The following is a 21384-nucleotide window of genomic DNA, read 5'->3' as shown; positions in this document are numbered from 1 at the left end:
ATTTTATTATTATTTTTTTTGTCTTTTTAAGACTCCCTGTGCAATTCAGGATGACCTGGAGCTCACTTTGTAGTGGGTCTTGAACTCACAACCATCCCCCTGCCTCAGCCTCCTGATTACAGACGTGTGTCACTATACCCAGTTTAACATCCATACTAGAGAAGAATTCTAGATTCTACTAGAATTCTGTAACCTCACAGCTACACTTCACTAGTTACTTAATCTTTCTAAGATTCCATCCCATTAAATGTAAAATAGAGAATAATGCTGATTTCAAAGAAAATTCCAAAGATTACATACATTAGCGTACTTAGAATGCCAAGTGAAGATCTGAACTTGGCACATAAAAGAGAATCAATAGAAAGTAAATGATTTCTTTGTTAAAGATTGAGTTGGAAATGTCTGTATGGCTTCTGCCTTTTACTTATCAAATTTGTCACTTCAGGTTTTACTCTCCATCCACGGGAGGCTGAAATGCATTTATCAGGATTTAATTTTTCTTACTGGTTTTGATGTTCCCTGGATAGCGATGTTCCTCACTATTCAGGTATAAGTTTAGAACAATGGAAAGGTGGGACCCTTTTTCTTTGCATTGCAAGAGCCACAGGCAGTACTACAACAACAAAAGACAAGGTAACAAAAGAAAAGCATAACAAGTGTTTCAAAAAGACTTTATTTATTTATTCATTTATTTGGTACAGGGTCTCAGCACACATCTTGGACTCATATTGATCCTTCTGTCTCAGCCTCCCCAGCCCTGGGATTACAGGTGTGCACTACCATGTCCGGTTTTGGTGGCCGGCATGGTGTGGGGCTGGCACAGCTTGGGGTAATAGGGATTGAACCTGGCTTCTTGCACTTTCCAGGCAGGCACTTAGACTGTTGAACTATCTTCCCGGCCAAGCATAACAAATTTATATGACCAAAATTTACCTGACATGGGAGCCTTCAGAGTGAAGACTCAAAAAGCTTATTTTTATACTTAGGTTCTATGAAGAAAAGACAGCATGTAGAAATCTGATTAGGAAAAAGGCATGATTCGATGTAACATCCTAGAAATTCAGCAAGGCCTGTCTGCTCAGATTCCTCTAAGCTTTTCTTTATACCATTCCTTTCTCCTCACATATGAGATGAGAGTCCTTTTGGAATGAGAATCTTAAGATCTAGCAGACAAGGTGGGTCAGAATTTCCTATAGCCAGTTCTTATGCAGAAGGGTATGGAATGTTAGTGATATTTTCAGGCTTGATAGCTTGCTTGGAGAAAATGAGTTCTAGTTTGTAGTGTCTTTTAATTTAATTTTATTTTATTCTATTCTATTCTATTCTATTCTATTCTATTCTATTCTATTCTATTCTATTTTTTGGTCTTTTTAAGACTCCCTGTGCAATTCAGAATGACCTGGAGCTCACTTTGTAATGGGTCTTGAACTCACAACCATCCCCCTGCCTCAGCCTCCTGATTACAGATGTGTGTCACTATACCCAGTTTAACATCCATACTAGAGAAGAATTCTAGATTCTACCATTCTCTTCAGGGAAGAATGAGTCAGGAGATAGAAGGCAAGAGGGAGGAGGCTAAGGCTGTTCCTTCTCCCTGCCAACGTCCACCAGGTGAAAGTGCTCCGCATGCCAAGCCATCACATTTTGGGCTATCATTATCTGAGCACTAACAAATTCACTTAAGTTAAACCTTAAGAATAACTCTGTGGTGTCATTTAGTAATGCATTTCCTAAGATGGTCTTTCCTGTAGTCAGGACCCAGACAGTAGGCACTGATTTAGCTTTGAGTTTGAACTTGAGCCGATTATGTATCCTTATTCAATTCTACTTTATGTCTCAGAGAAGGCCAAAGCTCCACTCTCCCTCCACAATTATTTTCTGAATCCCATTTTCTACTGAAGTAAATATCTAGAACAATTTCCCTGTGACTTTAAAAAATCCCTGCTTAACATAATGTGAATAAAATAAAATACAGTGACAAATTAATTTACAAATTAATTTAGGAAAAGTGTAGCAGGAACCTTGGTTTGATCCCCAGCACCACATGCGGTACCAGGCCTGCCACCAGGATGGGCTGAGCTGACCACAAAAAATAAGATACAAGAACTGGAAAATTTTTATAGAGCAAAACGCTGCAAAACCCATGTTTGGCTATCTGAGAACTAATATATACATAAAATAGAATGGTTGTTAGTAGTTTCATAAAACCCCTTATTTGAATATAACATAGTTATAATACTTCAAGTTTTTTAGCACTTTCACAAAAAATTTTATTTGAATATAGCATAGTCTTGATACTTTGTGTTTTTCAGTACTTTCGTACAAATTTGTATCTCACTCTTATATTAATGCTGTGTTCCTGAGCTTGTCACTGGTTTCATAAAGTGAAAACACTAAGACTCCCACCTCATCCGCATTTACAAAGCTATAAAGTATAAGAGTTAGAATTTGCATTTAGGTCTATTATTAACTCTAGGGCTCTTCAAGTGAAATCACTGGTATTGAGAACTTTTTACAAACCAAATTCTGAACTGTAGGGCAAGCATCAATTTATATTCTGATCGCTTTGCAGAATGGATACACTTGCACTTGTAGTCATATAAATCTTGATATTCAAAAAATACAGCATTTCTCTACAGAAAATTTGAAAATACAGTCTTTATGGTCTTGCATCAGGAATGAACATGTTTTTATTATCAGTATTTTATACACTGAAATTTGGATGGACAATAGCTCTTGCTACCATGTACACAAACAAGATATTTTCTTTCATAAATTTTTGGTTTGCTTGATTGATTGCAATAAACCCAAACAACTCCATGTTAAATTTGACAACTTTCATTAAAAATACAGGGAGATGTATAGAAGATTTTATATGGAAATATGAGGAAAGAAAAATCATGAAAAGCTCTTGAATAGACTTACCCACACTCCCCCGAATGAATAAACAAAACTATGCCATCACAAACAAAGTAGTTGCATCGGAAGCTACTGCTCCTCCACTTTACTCTGAGGAAGCTCAAAGTAAAATAAACACAGCGTTATTGCTTCTAATTAGAACTAATTATGCCAAGGAACAGAAGATTTTATGTAAAATAATGTTCACAGAGCATTTTACATGTAAGGGACCTGGGCTCTGCCAACCAGGGAACAAAGTTCTCCCAGAAGCAAACTTCAGTCAAGTCCAGGCCGCTGTCCTTGAGAAGGAACAAGGAAAAAAAAAAAAAAAAAAAAAAAACACCCTCACTATTTATGAAGCTCTTGTTTGCCTATTTAGGCCACCCTAGCCAGGTTCTGCTGGCACAGAATTTGATGGCACTTGCTTGAACCATGTAGTTATTTGTCCAAAACAAGGAGAAATCACTGCTTGATCAAAATCAATTTCTAGAAAGGCACCAAGATGGTACAGCGGTAAGCAGCAGATAAAGAGCCTCTCTGAGAATCACCCACCAGATGCTGGAATGTAGCAACTCGAGGAAGATAAGGAGGGAAGTGGGTCCCCTGGGCCCAAGAAGGATCTGAAGCAGAAACATTAACTGAGAAGAGGGAGGCATCTAGTACCACCTTTTCCATGAGCTGGCACTCACTATGTGAGGACTGGTTTAAACTTGTGGACACATGATGACTCCTGGAAAACACAGAAGCCTCCATGAAGAGACACAGCAGTGGAGGGGAGCAGTGGACTTGAAAGACTACATTAGGAGGTGGGTGAGTGCTGAGTCATTCCACAAGAGAAAGTAGTTGACCCAGAGCCACCTTGGAGAGGAGCTGACTAAACTCATAGCTCAGAATAGCTTCTGGCCCCATCTAGCAGCTACCAATGAGGCCGAGACACAAGGAAATGTGGTGTTGGCTGCATGGGAAATGAGTCTGTTCTCAGGTAGAAGGTGTAGGCTTGCCAAAATTATTCACTGTCCTGCCAAAAAGCTACTATTGGATGACTGGGATAAATCAACACAGAGCAGGTCTCTACCCACACATTGTCTGTCAGTGACAGCAGAGACATATCTAGAAGTGGACTTTTCTCTTTTTTTCTCTCTCCCTTTCTCTCATTTGTTTTTTGTTGTGATGTTTTTTGTTTTTTGTTTTGTTTTTGTTTATTCTTTTTTTTTTCTATTTTCTGTTTTTGATTTTTCTCCTTCATTGCTTGATCTTGCTTTTACATGAGTGTGACCATAGTTTCTAGCCTCTTTCTGGTTGCAGTTCTGTTCTGTTCTTCTTCTTATCTCTTTTCTCTCCCTCCAGTTTTCTGCACCAGTTCCCCAAAAGCAGTATGATCCCCTTTGTCCTCCAGCTTTGTTGCTAAACTCTTCCTCTTTTTCTACTTCTCTATTTTCTCCTTAACCAATTTTAAACTTTAACCCCTGAAGGTAAAACTGACATATTAATAACTAATTTACTGCAGATAATTTTCTAGTTTCTTTTAGATTTTGTTTCATAACCACAAATCTAGTTCATATTGTTAAAGGTGGTAAATTAATGCTTAGCTCAGTTTGTCATTTTCTAGGCTGCATTTCATGCTATTGTCATTGTTGATGGTACTGCTGTAGCCAAAAGTGGCATAGTTGTACTAAATATCTGTTCTTCCTGATACATGAAGGCTGGGATTGACTGAGGGTCACAGAAAATATTGTGGCATAGTGTCAAAGAACTGGGCCAAAAGGCAGTAATTTCTCATCTCCAACAAATTGAAGAGGTAGGATCTTGCAACAGAAAAGCATCTACACTGGAAGCTACCTGGAAAAGTAGGAGTTTCCTAAGGGTTCTAAACACTAGCAGTAAAGTAAGTCACCACAGGCAATTTACAAGCACCACCCTAGGAATTAAACTAAAAAACAAAACAAAATTAAAAAGATAGAAAAAAAGAAAATGTAAAGACACTCAAAAAAGGTACAATCAAAAAAAAAAAATTGTTGGGGCCTGGGAGATGGCTCAGTGGAATAAGCACTTCCCTGGCAAGCACAACGACCTGAGTTCAATCCCCGGTTCTGAAAAAAAAAAAAAAAAAAAGGTACAATCCCAGATATCCAGGGAGTAATGTGATGGGACAAACATAAAGCTACTCATCTGGCCTTTTTGAAGGGGTAACAACAAACAATTGAATGAGGCGTTACAAAAAAAAAAAAAAATCAAATGAGAAATAATTTCTTAGGTAATGGCAGAGATGATGTCCACAATGAAAACCATGCCAAGTGATGTTAGGCAAATATAGACAAAAAATTAGAGGAGCTTAAGAAAATCAAGGAATCCTTGAATGATCAGCACAGGAAAAAAAAATGAAATCCATGCAGCAAACTTGAGCAGTTATCCAGGAGATTAAAAATTCCATTGGAAGTTATCTTTAGCAAATTAATCCAACTGAGGACAGAATCTTAGATACAGAAGACACGGTTATGGTTAGTGAACATGAAAGATCTCTTAACAATAACAAAGGAATATGAGAAATCAATACAGCAGCTGCTAGATGATACAGCAAAACTCTCAAGATTTATTTGAGTCAATAAAAAAGCAGGTGGTAGCACAAATGATAAAAAAAACAACAGTTCACAGATGTTGTGACAGAAAACTTCCCCGTTAGTGAAGAATTCAACATATAGATAAATAAGACATCTAGAACTCATATTAACAAAAGATCTATACGGAAGTATATCACATTCAAGATTCCAGAAACTTAACATAAGAATAGAATTTTAAACACTATTAGGGAAAAGAAATAAATCACCTATAAAGGTAAACACACCAGAATCACAGCTAATTTGTCAGCACAAACCCTCAAGTAAAGAAAAACTTGGAGTGAAGTACTTCGAGATCTAAAGGAAAAATAACCTTCAACCCAGACTGATGTACCTCACAAAACTATCATTCAAAGCTGATGGAGAAATTAGATACTTTCATGCAAAAGAGCATCTGAGGATATTTATAACCACCAAACTAGCTCTCCAAGTGTTTTCAAGGACATTCTAGAAAGAGAAAACAAGGTTACAATTCCATGAACCCTAAAAGAAGGAATCCAGCAGGCAAAGGAAACAATTAAACAGAGGGAGGCAAAAAAAAAAAAAATGATGGGGAGCCCAAACCAGGCAAATAACACGAGAAGGATAAATCAGTTATAACCGTTAATACTAATGATCTCAATTTACCAATCAAAAGACATAGACTGACAGAATAGATCAAGAAGCAAGATCCAACAATATGCTGCAAAAGAGAAACACATTTAATTCAAAAAGAAACTCATAGACTGAAAGTCAGATGATGGAAAAACAATTCTCCATGCAACAAACCAGAAAAAAGCATGTCTCTATTTGCAAAGTGAATTTCAAGCTAAGAGTGACTAAGAGGGATAAAATAGATCACTATGCCTTTCCAAGGTGAATAACCCAACAGGAAGAGATAGAAATCATGAATGTATGTGTAATTAATACCAGTGTAGCTAACTATATAAATGAATATTAATAGGCTTGAAAAATCAGGGACTGGGAAGATAGCTCAGTACAATAAGCGCTTGCCTGGCAAGTGCAGGGTCCTGAGTTCAATCCCTGGTCCTGCCAAAAAAAAAAAATCAAATAAACAATAATATAATTATATTGGAGGATCTCAATGCCCCAGTGTCACAAAAAGACTGATGATGTAGACAAAAAGAATTAGCAATGAAACACTAGAACTGAATGAAACTTTGGAACACATGGACTTCATGGATGTCTTCAGAGTGTTCCACCACACAATATCAGAATACACATTCTTCTCAGTTGCACATAGGACATTCTCCAAAATAGAGCATAAAATACCTCATAGAACATGATTAAGTAAAAGGAATTAAAATTACCTCATGCATGCATATTATGAGGCCATATGCAATGAAATTGGAAATCAATTGCAAAAAAAATACATAAGAACTCCCAAAACACATGGAAATTAAATAGCACTGTCCTGAACAAACAATGGGTCACTGATGAAATGAAAGAAAAAATTAGAGTTTCTGTATTTAAATGACAATGACAATACAACATACAGAAATTTATGAAACACAATGAAAGCAGCCCTAAGAGAGAAATTTATAACAATGAATACCCATAACAGTAAAATAGGACAAACACAAATAAACAACTTAATGGTGAATCTCAAATTTCTAGAGAAAGAAGAGTAGGCTAAGCCAAAGGCATGTATGAGGGAGGGAATGATCAAGATGAGAGCAGAAATTAGTGCATTGAAGACTAAAAGTTACAAAAAGTCAATGAATTGAAGTGTAAGAGTGAGAGTGAACTCTGGTGAACCTTGAGACCCTCGGTGAGCTACTTGGGAGTGGAGAAAGCCCACCCTCCCACCTCCACCATCCAGGGAGCCTCAGTCTGAAGGAGCCCTGGTGCCTGGTGCATACTTCCATCCTATGGATTGGGCAGAACAATCCAACAGGCAGAGAGGGCGGTGCCCAGGGCACAGCAAACGGCTCTCAGAAAAACCCAATGTAAATCTACCCTACCGGGGGGAAATACTTTGAACACAAATTTATGGTCGGTTCTATTTTATAACTGTAGACTTATTCCTATGGTCTGAAGTACAAAATATATAGTTACTATAGTTTTTCATTTTCTAAATCGTGCTATTACCAGCTACTACTGTAGCTATGATGTCATATCTGTTGTAATCCGTTCCCCTTCCTTGTGTAAAATATTGGGAACCTCTGGGGCAATAACCTCACCACAGCCCTTCTCATCCATAAAAAAGGATAAACTAGAGAGATTTTTAAAATTTTATATTTATTTATTCTTGGTACTGGGGGTTGAATTCATGAACTTGCACTTTGCAGGCAGACACTCATACAACTGAGCTATTTCTGCCACCCAAACTAGAGAGTTTTATAAGTAAGTGGTTGTAACTTGAGGTCATACTCATAAGTGAAATAAATCAAACCCTCATGTGTATACATATTGTCTCCCTATTGTGAGAAGCTGAAAGAGTAAATAAAATAGAAAATGTACAATAGATAGTGTAAAATGGGAAGAAACTTGAAGAGAAAAGAGAAATGGGGATGGGGAATAGAGAAAAGAGGTAAGAGAAAAGCAAATACATTAAATGGTGAATCTCAAATTTAATTACTAATTTCTCTTAGTTCACTAAAAAGCAAGCTTTCCAGGCCTGCTGTGCCAGCTCCGCCCCCAGGGCACTTTGAGACAGCAATTGAGACTGGGTGTGGTGGTTCTCACCTGTAATCCCAGCTCTTGGGAGACTGTAAACAGGAGAATCACTATGAATCTGATCCAGTAGTGAGACCCTGAACACCCTGTAGACCCTTCCCTAAAATACAAAAAATAAAATAAAATGAAATAAAATAAAGCAAGCCTTGTGCTAATGTTGTTTGGACAGTTAAGTGTCATATTTTGAGTAACTAATTTAAAGTAATAATATCCAATGTATTGATCATGTTGCCCTCCTTATTGTCTTATTTTGGAAGTCTTTTTTTTCTCTTTAAAATAAAAAAATCAATTCTACTAATGAAACCTTGATTTATTTATCTATTTTCTTCCATTTTTTCATTCAGCCAGAAAACAGCAATGTTCTGCAGCTCAAGAAATCTAACGATAGGCAGAACTGTGTGATGAATTGAAGAATATGGAAAGTCTCTTAAAACCTGTGGTTATTCTATCTATTTAGAGCAAATCTAAAATAGCAGAAATTCCACTCTGCAACTAGTTTCAGGGCAACTGCAACATTATTTTGGGACATAGAAAATATTTTCTCCTTTCTCCATACATGAGAGGAAAGAAAATGGAACCTCACTCGTGGTACCCATGCCCCGTACCCATGCCCTTCACACATGACAGCGCATGTGCATGCATCAAGGAACTGTCTGCAAATCCACAGCCCTCCACCGGAAGGGCCATGGACAATGCAGGCAGCTGCCTTGAATCTGTTGCTTCAATCCTTTCACTGGGGAGAACCAGCTCTCTAAATTACTACTGCCATATATACTGGAATTTAGGTTTCACTTTTCCATGAAGCATAAATGTTTTTCATTGATTTAATTTTACTTATGTGTTTTTTGGGTACCAGGAATTGACCTCAGGACCTTGCACTTGTCAGGCAGGCACTTGTGCTGTTGAGCTGTATCCCTAGCCCTTTCACTGATTTTAAACCAGTACTTCAAGTCTAAAACTATACAATGTTTAACAAACCCTTGTAAATAAGGCCAAAATGAGTGAAGATGGTTACAGCTGATAGGGAAGAAAACTCTTTGGGAGTTTTTTTTTTTTTTTTAACTAGGAAAAAATATATATACTTAGAATTAGCTAGTTAGACTCAGTTTAGATGATCTCAATTTTGTTGGCAACATCCAATACATTATAATTGGGAGCCAATCAAACATATTCCTTCTCTCTCCATCAGGCCTGATTAGAGTATTGACCTTGGAAACATGGATGCCATAGAGCTTCTTTATGGCTTGTTTGATTTTGTGCTTATTGGCTTTGACATTCACAATGAAATAAGTATGTAGTTATCCTTGATCTTTTTCATGGCTGACTCTGTGGTCAGGTGGAACCTGATGATGGCATTGTGGTCAAGCTTGTTTCTCCTGGGGTTGCACTTCTGAGGGTCTTTGGGCTGCTTCTGGAGCCGCAATATCTTGGGACAGTGGAAGAGGGTGACATTTATATCTTCTTTTCATGGCTGTGGATGCCTTTCAGCACAGCCTTCTTGGCCTTCCAAACTTTTGCTTTGGCTTCAGCTTTGGGAGGGGCAGGGGTTTTCTTCTTTACCTTCAGCACCATCTTGGTAAAAAGGCTCTGGGAGTTTAAATAGGAATGAATTTTTACAAAAGAGAATGGTAGTGATCCTATCCCTCAGGGAAAAGTACCAAAGAGAAAGGAAGGGAGAAAGATGGAAGTGTTGAAGTGGCACAACCCCTAGAAGGTGTTGTCTAATGAGTGGTAGCTAGATTATTGAGGTTGTTGTCCCCTGAAGTGATTGGGAGGGAACCCTAATTAACTCCCACAAGAGAGAGTTATTGTACAAAAGTGAGCCTGGCCTCTCATGCTGTTTGGCTTCCTGGCTTGTCATGTAATCACTCTCCTTCACAGACAGTGTGATGTCTTTTGTCATGATGTGATGATACAAGGAGACCTCACCAAAGTCCAAACCAATGGGGCTGCCCTATGTTAACCTTCCAGCCTCCAAATATATTAGCTAAATAAACCTCTTTTCCTCGGTGCTATAAAATAACATTCCCCACTTTATAAAAAAAATACACTTTTCTTTTTATAAGTACTTAACCTTAAGTATTTTATTTAACAGTGGAGAATTAATACAACATTATAATTTTTTCAATAAAATAGAAATTTTTGATGGCAGACACCCAGCTTACTTGGTGGCCAAGGATTCTTTATTCATTTCAGTAAGATCCTCTAATTTTTGGGGAGAGCTTTTATTAAAGGTCGAGGAGGGAAAATGTGTGTCATCTCACTCCCAAGAAGAGGTGTCTAGGGAAATAATTCTGTCTTGGTTACAATCTCTCATTGCTAGGACAAAAATACCCAACACCCAGAATTAAAGAAGGAAAGGTTTATTTAACTCACAATTTGTGAAGGCATCAGTCTGTATGTGGCTAGATCCAAGGCACAGTAGCGCATGGCAGAGGGCAGCAGCTCATGGAGACAGAAAGCAGCAAAACAGCAAAAGCAAAAAGGCAGGAGCAGAGGTAACCGCAGCAGTATCACAGGCAGAGAGTAAGACTTTCTCTCTTACTTAGATTACATTCAGGCTATCTTCCCTAGGCTGGGTGTAGCATTCATACCCATAATCCCAGAAGAACTCACATTCATAATCCCAGCATTAGATCATGAATTAATTACAACTTCTAGAAGTCTGCCCCATGACTATATAAGGCTTTGGAGGGATAACTAGACACAAACCATAACATTCAGCTTCTTGCTCCTCAAAGACTCATGTACATCCCTTTATGCAAAAGGCATTTTAGTCCATACCAGAATCTCCCATACTGACCAGTAGAAGGCATGCCATTGCTTCTCTTGTAGGTGACATGTCTGAACTCTTCTTATCTCTTTCCATAAGTGATTCCCAAGGGCTTGTAATTTACATGGTCATGTTGAGTCACAGCAATGACTCCACAATTTTGTCATGGTTTAGGGTTCTTATAAAGTGAACAGTATATTACAGGACACATTTTATACTATTGTTTTATAAGGAGTCACCTAAGAATCATATACAAGAAGTGGTAGAAAAACCCAAGGGTCAGTGGTGGAAATTAGAAAGTCTATGCCAGCGGGGTGAAGGATCTGTCCTACCAGGTTGAGGGTTCTGAATTGGAGCAAGGAAGCAGCACTCCAGGTAAGTACCAGAGCCCTCACCCAGAAAAACAAAAACAAAATCAAAAACAAATACCAAAACCTACCACAGCTCCTCAACAGCAGGGAGGTCCCGAGCTCTTTCAGTGATAACGAAAACTGAGTTCCCATCAGGAAAGCCAATGAGACAAGCTTCTCCATGAGGCTGAGCAGTGCACCATCTTCCACTCTGGAGCCAGGAAGCAATGCTCAAAACGAGGACCAAAGCTGCTCCAAAGTGCTTTGGGAAAGCCAGCACGACAAAGTCCTCCAGCAGAATAACCCAAGAGAACTAGCAGCTTCCAACAGCTCCAACAGCTTTTCCCAGTAGCATTCCTAACAGCATCCTGGCAGCTTCTCCCTTTCTGACTTTATGCTGCTGGCAACAACCCTCAAGTAGGCCTCCCACACTCAGTACCACACTAATTCAGTTCAGTTGGGTTTAAGACACTGGCCACCAGTTAGCTATCCATTAGAGATGATATCTCTCTTAAGTAGATTTTTTTTTAATTTTTCAAATATTACCATAAAATTTTGTAAGTTCCTATGTATATTCTTCTTATATTTTAAACAAATAACCTTCATCTAGCTTGACTTGAACTGAGATTCTATGCCAGTGGGATGAAGGATCTTTCCTACCAGGCTGAGGGTTCTAAACTAGAGCAAGGAAGCAGCACTCCAGGTAAGCACCAGAGCCCCCACCAAAAAACCCAAAAACCTACCACAGTTCCTTACCAACAGTGAGGAGCTACAAATCCACCATAAATGAGAATATGTAACTTTATTCTTATCTCAAATATTGGATCTTTCTAGTCACATTTCATTCTTTAACTAGTCCTGGTTGCTTATTAGCGGCATGTGAATGTATTATTAAGCTGAATAACTAATTCAAGAAGTAAAGCTACCAATGAGAAACAGAATTATGAGTTGATTATAAAACTGAAGAAAAAAGCAGTCATCACAAAGAAAATATGACCTATGCTTCCAGTTGGTGATGTATGTTATTAATGTCATGAAGTCATTGTCCTTTAGAGTGTAACATTTGCTTGCAAGTTACATCATTATTTTTGAGTCTTTATAGAGCACACTCATCTTTTATTGGGTTTAAAAGGTCAATTGTGATGTAAGGTTTTTCTAAGTTTCCCCTTCTTCTCTTCTCTTGAATTCAGTGAAGTTTGATTTTCTGTACTCTGAAAGATACACTGAACACTATGGATGCTTCAAAGATACATGCTTTTTCAACATGCTTATGTATATGTTGAAAACATTCAACATGAATGCATTCCTATCTGGTATATTATCTCCCATACTAGAAATCATAAATACACTCATTTTTTGTTCCATTTTTCAATTGGAGTACCAGTGCCTTATTTGTATTGGATACCAGCCATAGAATAGATATTTTGTTAGCAAGCTTTGGACACAAAGGGTTAGATAGATGAAATATTTCAGTGATTGGAACAGTTTTCCAAGCAATGTCTGGCTGTCATTTACATAACTTTAAGCTTCAACAGACTTTCTTCAAAGATCATACGCCTCCATACCTGACTTGGTATCCTCCTATATGCTCCTATAGCAACTGTCACGTAGTCACTGTACTCCAAAAGTTGGTAAGTTTCCCTAAGAAGCCCTTCCATGCTCACCCTTATGCTCAGAAGTAGTATCTGGCACACAGCAAGTGCCAAATAAATCACAGCCTATGAGTGTGTGTATCCAAAGCTTATCTCTGTGTATTCTTCCCATTTGGTCAAATGAAGCCACTTGCTGTCCCTCTAAAGATCCCAAACTCACCAATGCTCATTCCTATAGATTTATAATGGATTGAATTTCTCCCCGAGAGCCCATGTTCAAAATATTTGATGCTGAGTACGCATCCTACAGTGGTGAATTTTTAATTCCACCTTCTCTATGAAGTATTTCCTGATCTTTTTCCATTTGGTTTCCATGAATATTTTAGTATTGGCTTTTATTCATTTTTTTAATGTATTCAGTAAGGGTCTACAGGGTCTTACTACACAGATCAGACTCATAGTGATTATCTTATTTTCAGCCTCCCAAGTGCTGGGATTACAGAGGTGTACCACCAAGCCCAGTCTTAACATGCCCTGGGGGTGGGCTGGCCCTGCCTAAGCAAGTGTTTTAGTCTGCTGAGCTATCTGGCCAGCCCTCCTCTTATGCATTTTATAATTATAAGGGACAATAAATTTGACTTGGCTTACCTGTTTAATCCAACATATGAGAAAGCAGAACCTCAAAGCATCTTGAATTTCCCACAGAGTGATTCTACTCCTCAGAGGATCTGAGCCTAGAAATCAGGTCATCTATCTTCTTTCCACTGCAAATGCCACTTTCTAAGGCTAACTTTGCTGTCATCAGAAGACAGTTCCAACAGAGTTTATGGAGAGAGGACATGCTAGTAAACCCAAGTAACCACAGAATGGATATTTACAATTTTTAAAATGCTGTGCAACATTGAGGAAATAATTATTTATTCTCATTCAGTATGCTTTTTTGGTTTATTTTTTGGGTTTTTGTGGGGTGATAAATTAAGATATTAGTATATCCAAGAAATGTTCAAAGTGAAATGCACTTATATTAACGAGTCAAATATTTGAAGAATGTTTCTCAAAGTTTCATGATTGTGAGCTAAACATATTTGTGCAGATTCTAGATATATTTAAAAAACACTTTAAAGCCAAATATATCATGATGATATTAATCTCTAAAGATAAGCTTTTATGAGCTTTTCAATTAGAACAGAGATAACTTTCTAAAGTTACCTACAGCTGTTAGCTTTCATGGTAGAAGCATTTAGCAAATGTTGAAGTACTGGCACAACTGTATGTCCTCTCCACAGTCTTCATAGCGCTTTATTTCCTTTATTACCCTTCTGCCTGATCTTCTTTGGGTTTAACCTGTTGGCATGTTTTATTGTCATTATTGCCAACTATTATCAAAGACAGATTCAGAAGTTCTCTTGAAAGAGAACATAATAATAGCAATGGAACATTGATCCTACGGGGTCTCACTTTTATATTATCTGAACTTCTGAGCACAAACACTTAGGTCTTCTTTGTTAACACCATCCAGCACAATCATGTCCATGCTCCAAGCCCAGCCAGGTTCATGGCTTTTATTGAAGGTTTCTCACTCAGGCCCATGTGTAGTGATTTCTTCATCTGCTGTATCTTAAGAGATGAGTGGACCTGCAGACCAATGACAGCATGAAAGCTCAGACACTGTGTAAATTTTGTGAAACTTGATTTTACTGCCATTTTACTGAAATGCTGAGTTGGAAAAAAGTGGGAAAAATCTGCTAATAATATGTAAAAAGTACACTAAAGGCTAGTCTGGAAATGTCTAATAATCACTATGTTAGCCACTAGCTGATCTTTGAAAAACGTTGAGCTAAGAAGATTTGAATCTCCTAAAAATACTGCTGATATACAAAAAATAAGGAAGAGGCTTATTTTCCCCAAAATTGATTATCATAGAAAAAGACAAAGGAAATGTTGATCACAGAAAATTAGTATATATTATATGCTACTATCTGCCAGAGATTATTTTAGGCACCTTGTGTCATTTTACTTAATTCATCTTATCATATTGTGATAGAAGTGGACTTGGCCGAAGTATCTGATCAACTGATGTTTATGCAGACTGTGGGCCAATAATTCTTGTTGTATATATGTATACTTGTCCTTTCCATTTCTATGTACTACCTGCATGAAAAATCACCAAATGAGATGATATGTAATTACTACAGTACTGGATAGGGGTTTTCCTACATGCATGCCTCTGAGAAAAAAGAACTGGTGCCGCCCAAGCTCACCATCTGCTAGAAAGGAAAACTTGAAGGAATTTCACAGATTCTTAGTTGAGTATGCAGGCAATACTTGTCTCTGAAATGCTTTGTAATTACAGAACTATTATTTACCTAGAAAAAACAAAAAATGAAATTATACTTCAATGATAATAGCAAACATGAAATTTTGGATGTATATGAAATAACAAGACCATGCATCACATACAGTTGTATGTAATATAACTCCAAAAAGCCTGAAAATTTTATATGATGTAGTAGTTTAGGGTAAATGGACATTGAACATATTTTAGAAGTGAAAGCCTGCAAGAGGGCTTGTCAGGATATTGAATTCACCTTCAATCTTAGGGAAGGGTTTTATTTAAACACATGCCAATAGACGTTTTCTCTGGACCCTTCCAAATGTCTTTTGAAAATGTGTCTATGACCATACCACCTGAACACACCTGATCCTGTCTGATCTCAGAAGCTAAGCAGGGTTGCACCTGGTTAGTACTTGGATGGGAGCCCTTAAAAATGAGAAAGAAAGCAAGAATATATGTTTAATTTTTTTCTGGAAAAATGTTGTTTTAATAACACTTAACAAATCTATTCAGCAATCCTACTTCTGGGTGTTTCATGAACAAATTTGAAATTTGTTGGTTGAACAGACATCTGCTTCCTCAACTTTCATTAAAATGTTCTTTATAGTGGGCCAAGTTATTGGTTTAATGTGAGTATCTAGCAAATGAAAATGGACAAAGAAATATGGTCCTATCCATCATAAATAGTAGGGGGATGCTGTTACTTGCAATAGTGTGGATGGAACTGGAGGACATTACGGTAAGTGGAGTAGGGCAGGCACAGGAGGACAAACAACAAGTGCTCTCAGCGTCATATGGAATTTAAGACCTCCGAGCCAACAGAAGCAGAAAGTAGAATGGTGGTAACAGAAGTAGAGGAATGTGATGGTCAAAGGCACAAAATCTCTCAGCTAGTAGGTATCAATTATTTGTGTAGCTGAGAGCTATTGCACACTATAAGGAATATCTTAATAATAGTGTGTTGAAAATTTCAAAACAGCTGAAAATAAATTTTAAATGTTCTCACTACAAAAGTCTTGAGGTGATAGATATTGATCAGCTTAACTTGATGATTCTATATTATATGCATAAATTATTATATCACTTTGTACTGCATTGAATATGTGGAATTGTCAGCTGTGGCTAGGCACACCTGTCACCCCAGCACTCTGGGAGGCTGAGACAGGCAGATCACAATTTCAAGGACAGCCAGGGCAACATAGTGACTTAACAAGATCCTGTCTCAAACTTACATGAAATAAAATAAATATATAAAAAAGGCTGGGAAATGTAGCTCAGGGCAAAGGCTTTCAAGTCAGTCCCCATCACTAAATATAGAAATAAATGTAATTTACAATATAATTTTATACATAATGATGTGTAACTATATATAAACAATGTGATTATATGTAACTTTACATGTTGTATGGTTATAATTTCTCAATTTACATTAACAATTTAAAAATTACAAATGAAATTAGTTTTCTCTTATCAATAAAGTGGTTTGGGAAACATTTTCTCATTTGGGCAGGAATACACTTATGGGGGATGTTTGCAATCCTTGCAGTATTTTATTACTTTCTCTGTATCTTAACACTTTTTCACCCTTTTTCACATGCAATATCACACAGACTGTGATATTGTCTGTGTGATATTGCATGTGAAACATCATGCAATATCATGATATACATTGAACCCAGCTGCTGAGGGAGCTTGCTCAGCCCGCTGTACGGACAGGCTCAGCCCTAGCTGGCTGTGGCCTTCCCACCCTCTCAGCTCTATGAAGTGAGAACGTTGCCGCAAGTGGCCCCACTGTGCCCATGCTCATTCCTCTGCAGATGAGTCGGGAACGCTGCAGCTCATGTGGCCCTGGGTGGTGTCTCTGTTGTGGATAATCTGGCTCCTGGCTCTAGCAAGAGCACCAAACTCCAAACTCCTGCCTTCACTTCCAACCCATTCAGATTCACTGAATCTAGTATTGAATTCATTTCCTTCAGCTGCTATGATAAATTATTGAAAACTTGCTGACTTAAAGTCACAAAAATCTATTCATCCAAAGTTTTTAGATGTCAAAATCACAAATCAGAGGGTTAGCATAGATGTGCTCCTTCTGCTTGCTTCTTCCAGCCTCTGCTGGCCTCAGGTATTTTTTTACCAGTGGTTAATAACTCCAATCACTGGTTATTTGTCTTTTTTCTAACCTGATTGAGGTATAATAGACAAACAAAAGTTTTACATATTTGAAGTATACACTGTGATGTTTTGATCTACATTATGAGGTGATTATCACAATCAAACTAGTACGTACATAACCTCATATAGACTTTTTTATTTTAAGAATAGTTGAGATCTAGTTACTTAGAAAATTTCAAGTATTCAAAGCACTATCACTCATATAATTATCATGCAAGATGTAAGTTTCTAGAAATTATTCATCATATAACTGCAACTCTATAGCATTTGGCTAAAATTCCATTTCCTCCCCTCCCCTCAGTCCTAGGCAGCCATCTGGCTACTCTCAGTTTTCAATAAATTCTACTCCTTTAGACTCCCCTTGTGAGACCAGGGAGTACTTCTGTTTCTATGTCAGACTTTTTTCACTTACCATCATTTTCATCCATGGGTCCTGCCTTCACCTGGACCTTTTTGTACATAGAATCTGTCTTTTCTTGCAAGAACAACTGTCATTGGGTTTTGGGCCCACCCAGATAATCACAGACAATTGCATGATTTTTAACTTAATTCCATCTTCACAGATCATTTTTCCAAGGTTACACATTTTAGGAGTTGGTTTAGGGTCTATGCTTCACTCATTCTACGGATATCAGTTCAGCTATAATTTCTTATTCTCACATTTTGTTTTTTCAGCCTTCAGTATCTGGTTGGTACTTCTAGAAATCCATCACTTATCACTTACACCAACCACAAGTTTTCCTCTAACTAGGAATTCCATTCTCAGGCATATCCATCCTATAAGACAAGTTAGTATCCATCGGGGTGCTTTGTAAGAAGAGGGCAAATTTAAATACAGATCCCACCACTCTGCCCATTCTTTTCATCACTCATTCATCCACCAATGAATATTATGATCTCAGATACTAACAAGGGCTTTATGGAATATAGCAAGGTAAGAGAACACTGAGCCTATAGTTTTATATAAGATTCATAAGAACGGTTTTTCCTAGGAGGTAATATTTACACAAAGACTTGAGAAAAAAGTGTCAAGCTAAGCTGAGAAGATCTAAGAACTTTTTTATGTATTTAGTACAGGGTTTATAGGGACTACAAGGTCTCACTATGGAAGATTGGACTGGTAATGATCCTCCTGTTTTCAGCCTCCCAAGCACTGGGATTACAGGCATGTTCCACCACGCCCAGTCTCAATCACCGTCTCAGTGCACCCTGGGGGCAAAGCTGGTATGGCTTGCCAGGGATTGAACCCCAGCCACTGTACTCTGCCTAAGCAGGTATTTTAGTCCCCTGAGCTAGCTGGCTTGCCTAGGTAAGAACTTTTTGAAAGAAGGAGAGCAATAATATACTGTGGCAAGAAAGATTTTGGTGGATCTGTTGTTTTTAAGAACAGGCAAGAAAGCCAATTATTATACTCATTCACAAGAACATAACTCAAGTAGCCAAAGCTTCAAGCAACTCAATTGTACATCAGTGAGGGAGTGGTACAGAAAGTGTGGCACACACATGCAGTGGACTTTCATTGAACTGTATGGAGGATGTTATGACACATGTCATTGCACTTATGAACCTGAGGACATTGTACTAAGTGAAATAAGCGAGTCACAGTAAGACAAGATAGTCACAATAGGACAAGTTCTGTATAATTTAACCAATGTGGTACACTTAAAAGTGGTCAAATTCATAAAACTAGTGGTTCAAAGGAAGGAAAAATGTAGAGTTGTTTAATAGGAGATGGTGTCCTAAGCCAAAAGAGCTCTAGAATCATATTCTTTTCACTCTGGAAGTAGGAGAGACTGAGGCAGAAATCAGCTCAGTTCGACCCCTGCTTGAAGCGTTTAGATAGAAAATGCCTTCACTAGGCCACATCACCATTTGGCCTTGCCTGGACTGCCCCGTCCTTCGCTCCTTCCCCCATCTTGTTAAAACTTCACAAGCATGGAAGAAGTAAGGAAAGAAGCAGGACAAGTTAAAGAAAGTAAGAGCCAAACTATATGCCCATATGTAGTCATAAATCTCTACCTAGGGCCAGCCAAATAGCTAAGCAGATTAAAGCACCTGCGAGCAGGCGCAGGGGATGGGGGTTCAATCCCCAGGCCTGTGGTGCTGGCCCCGCTCCTGGGGCACACTGAGACGGCAATTGAGACTGGGCATGGTGGTACAGCTGTAATTCCAGCTTTTGGGAGGCTGTAAACAGGTAGATCACTACGAGTCCAATCTAGTAGTGAGCCCCTGAACACCCTGTAGACCCTTCCCTAACATACAAAAAATAAAAAATAAAAAAAAATCTCTACCTGACCCCTCATGCATAGGTAGGCACTACATTCCAGCCTGGTTACCATACCAACCTAGGAAGCTATATAAGCTAAAGCGAAATGAAGAACTGGTCCCTTATGTTCTTCCAGTTTGGAGGGGGAAACACATTGGTCGCCGGCTAATAAAGACTCTGTTATTCCTATAATTCAGTCTCCTGTGGACAATAAATCTGGCTACTATAGGTATAAAGTTAGTTTCACAAAATATAAGACTTCTGAAGATAAATTTCACAATTTTAATGTACTTAAATGTGATCCAATATGCTATATGTATTTTACTCCAATTAGAAATAAATATTTAAGTAACTAAAGCTCTGTAAACTTCAGTTATTTCTTCTGTGGAATGGCCAACAATTGTAGATGTGTCACACGGTCAATAGCAGAATAGACAAGATCATCTATGCAACTCTCTCAGTACTCCCTTGCCTGTAACTTCTTCTCCTCATGTGTAAACTCTCCTTATTATCAAGGTGCTGTTCCTATGGTTCTTGTGCCACGTGGTGGTTCCCTAGGCCACTGTTATGGTTTGTATCTAGGTGTCTCCCCAAAGCCTCAAGTGGTTACTGGGGCTGGCTTCTAGAGTTTGTGATTCATTCATGATCCAATGCTAGGGCCATGGGTCTGAGTGCTACACCCACCCTGGGGCACATAGTCAGACAGTCAGAAGGCAACGTAAGGAAAGCAGAGAGCTTGCCTCTGTACTGCTGCTGCTGCTGCTGCTGCTGCTGTTGCTTCTCCTTTTCACTCTTGCTGTTTTCCACCACCATGAACTGCTGCCCTCTGCCGTGCACCCTCTGCCTTGGAGCCAGCTGAACCCTCTATAAACTGTGAGCCAAATAAACCTTTCCTTCCTTAATTCTGGCTGTCAGGTATTTTGTCCCAACAATGAGATAAAAAGTAACCAAGGCAGCCACTGTCTCCTTAGCCTGTTCTGTATTTTCAAAGTGCTAACCCTTTGTTGAGCTTATCTATTGCCGGTTACTATTTCACTCGCCATCTCTTTCATGAGTGCAAGATTCCCTGCTGTAATTTATCAAGGTAGCCTCATAGGCAGGGCCAGTGCTGGCAAAGAGTAGGCAGTAGTATACACATTGGGAACAAATTTGTTCTATCATTGCTAGTGTCATTATTTTTTTCCTGTAGGCTGGTAAATCCAAATGTACCCACTGATAAAATTATCTGGAATGATTCCCAGGTCCAGTCCACCCTGCTGAATCAGAATCTTCAGACAAATTCCCAGAAATCTTTATTTTTAAACAAGGGCCCTGGGTGAATCATGTGTAGGGGTTGCTATTCAAATTGTGATTACTGCACCAAGAAGCTTGCTAGGAATGCATAGTTGCAGGCCCCCTTCTAACTCATTGGGGTTTAACAAGCATCCTAGGGATTCCTAGATGCACTAAAATTTAAGATGAATTGGTTTAAGTTATATGCTCTTGTAATTTTTAAACCTGGAAGGTCACCAGAATTACTTACTAAAACTATACTGAGGCCTGAGAAAAGGTATATTGTTTTTTCTTTGATTTTCTGAGTGGTTCAGATAGTGAGCAGGATTTAGTAACCATCACTATCTATTCTTCAGATTCAGAATAGCTCACTCTGTGACTTAAGATGAAAGTAGTCCTTTTCCTACTGAAAATGTCATTCAGGCCTTTGCT

The sequence above is a fragment of the Octodon degus genome, unplaced genomic scaffold, assembly GCF_000260255.1.
Source record: "Octodon degus isolate 3935 unplaced genomic scaffold, OctDeg1.0 scaffold00091, whole genome shotgun sequence".
Taxonomy (NCBI): Eukaryota; Metazoa; Chordata; class Mammalia; order Rodentia; family Octodontidae; genus Octodon; species Octodon degus.
The sequence above is the reverse complement of the archived record's forward strand: the minus strand, read 5'-3'. Positions refer to the sequence as shown.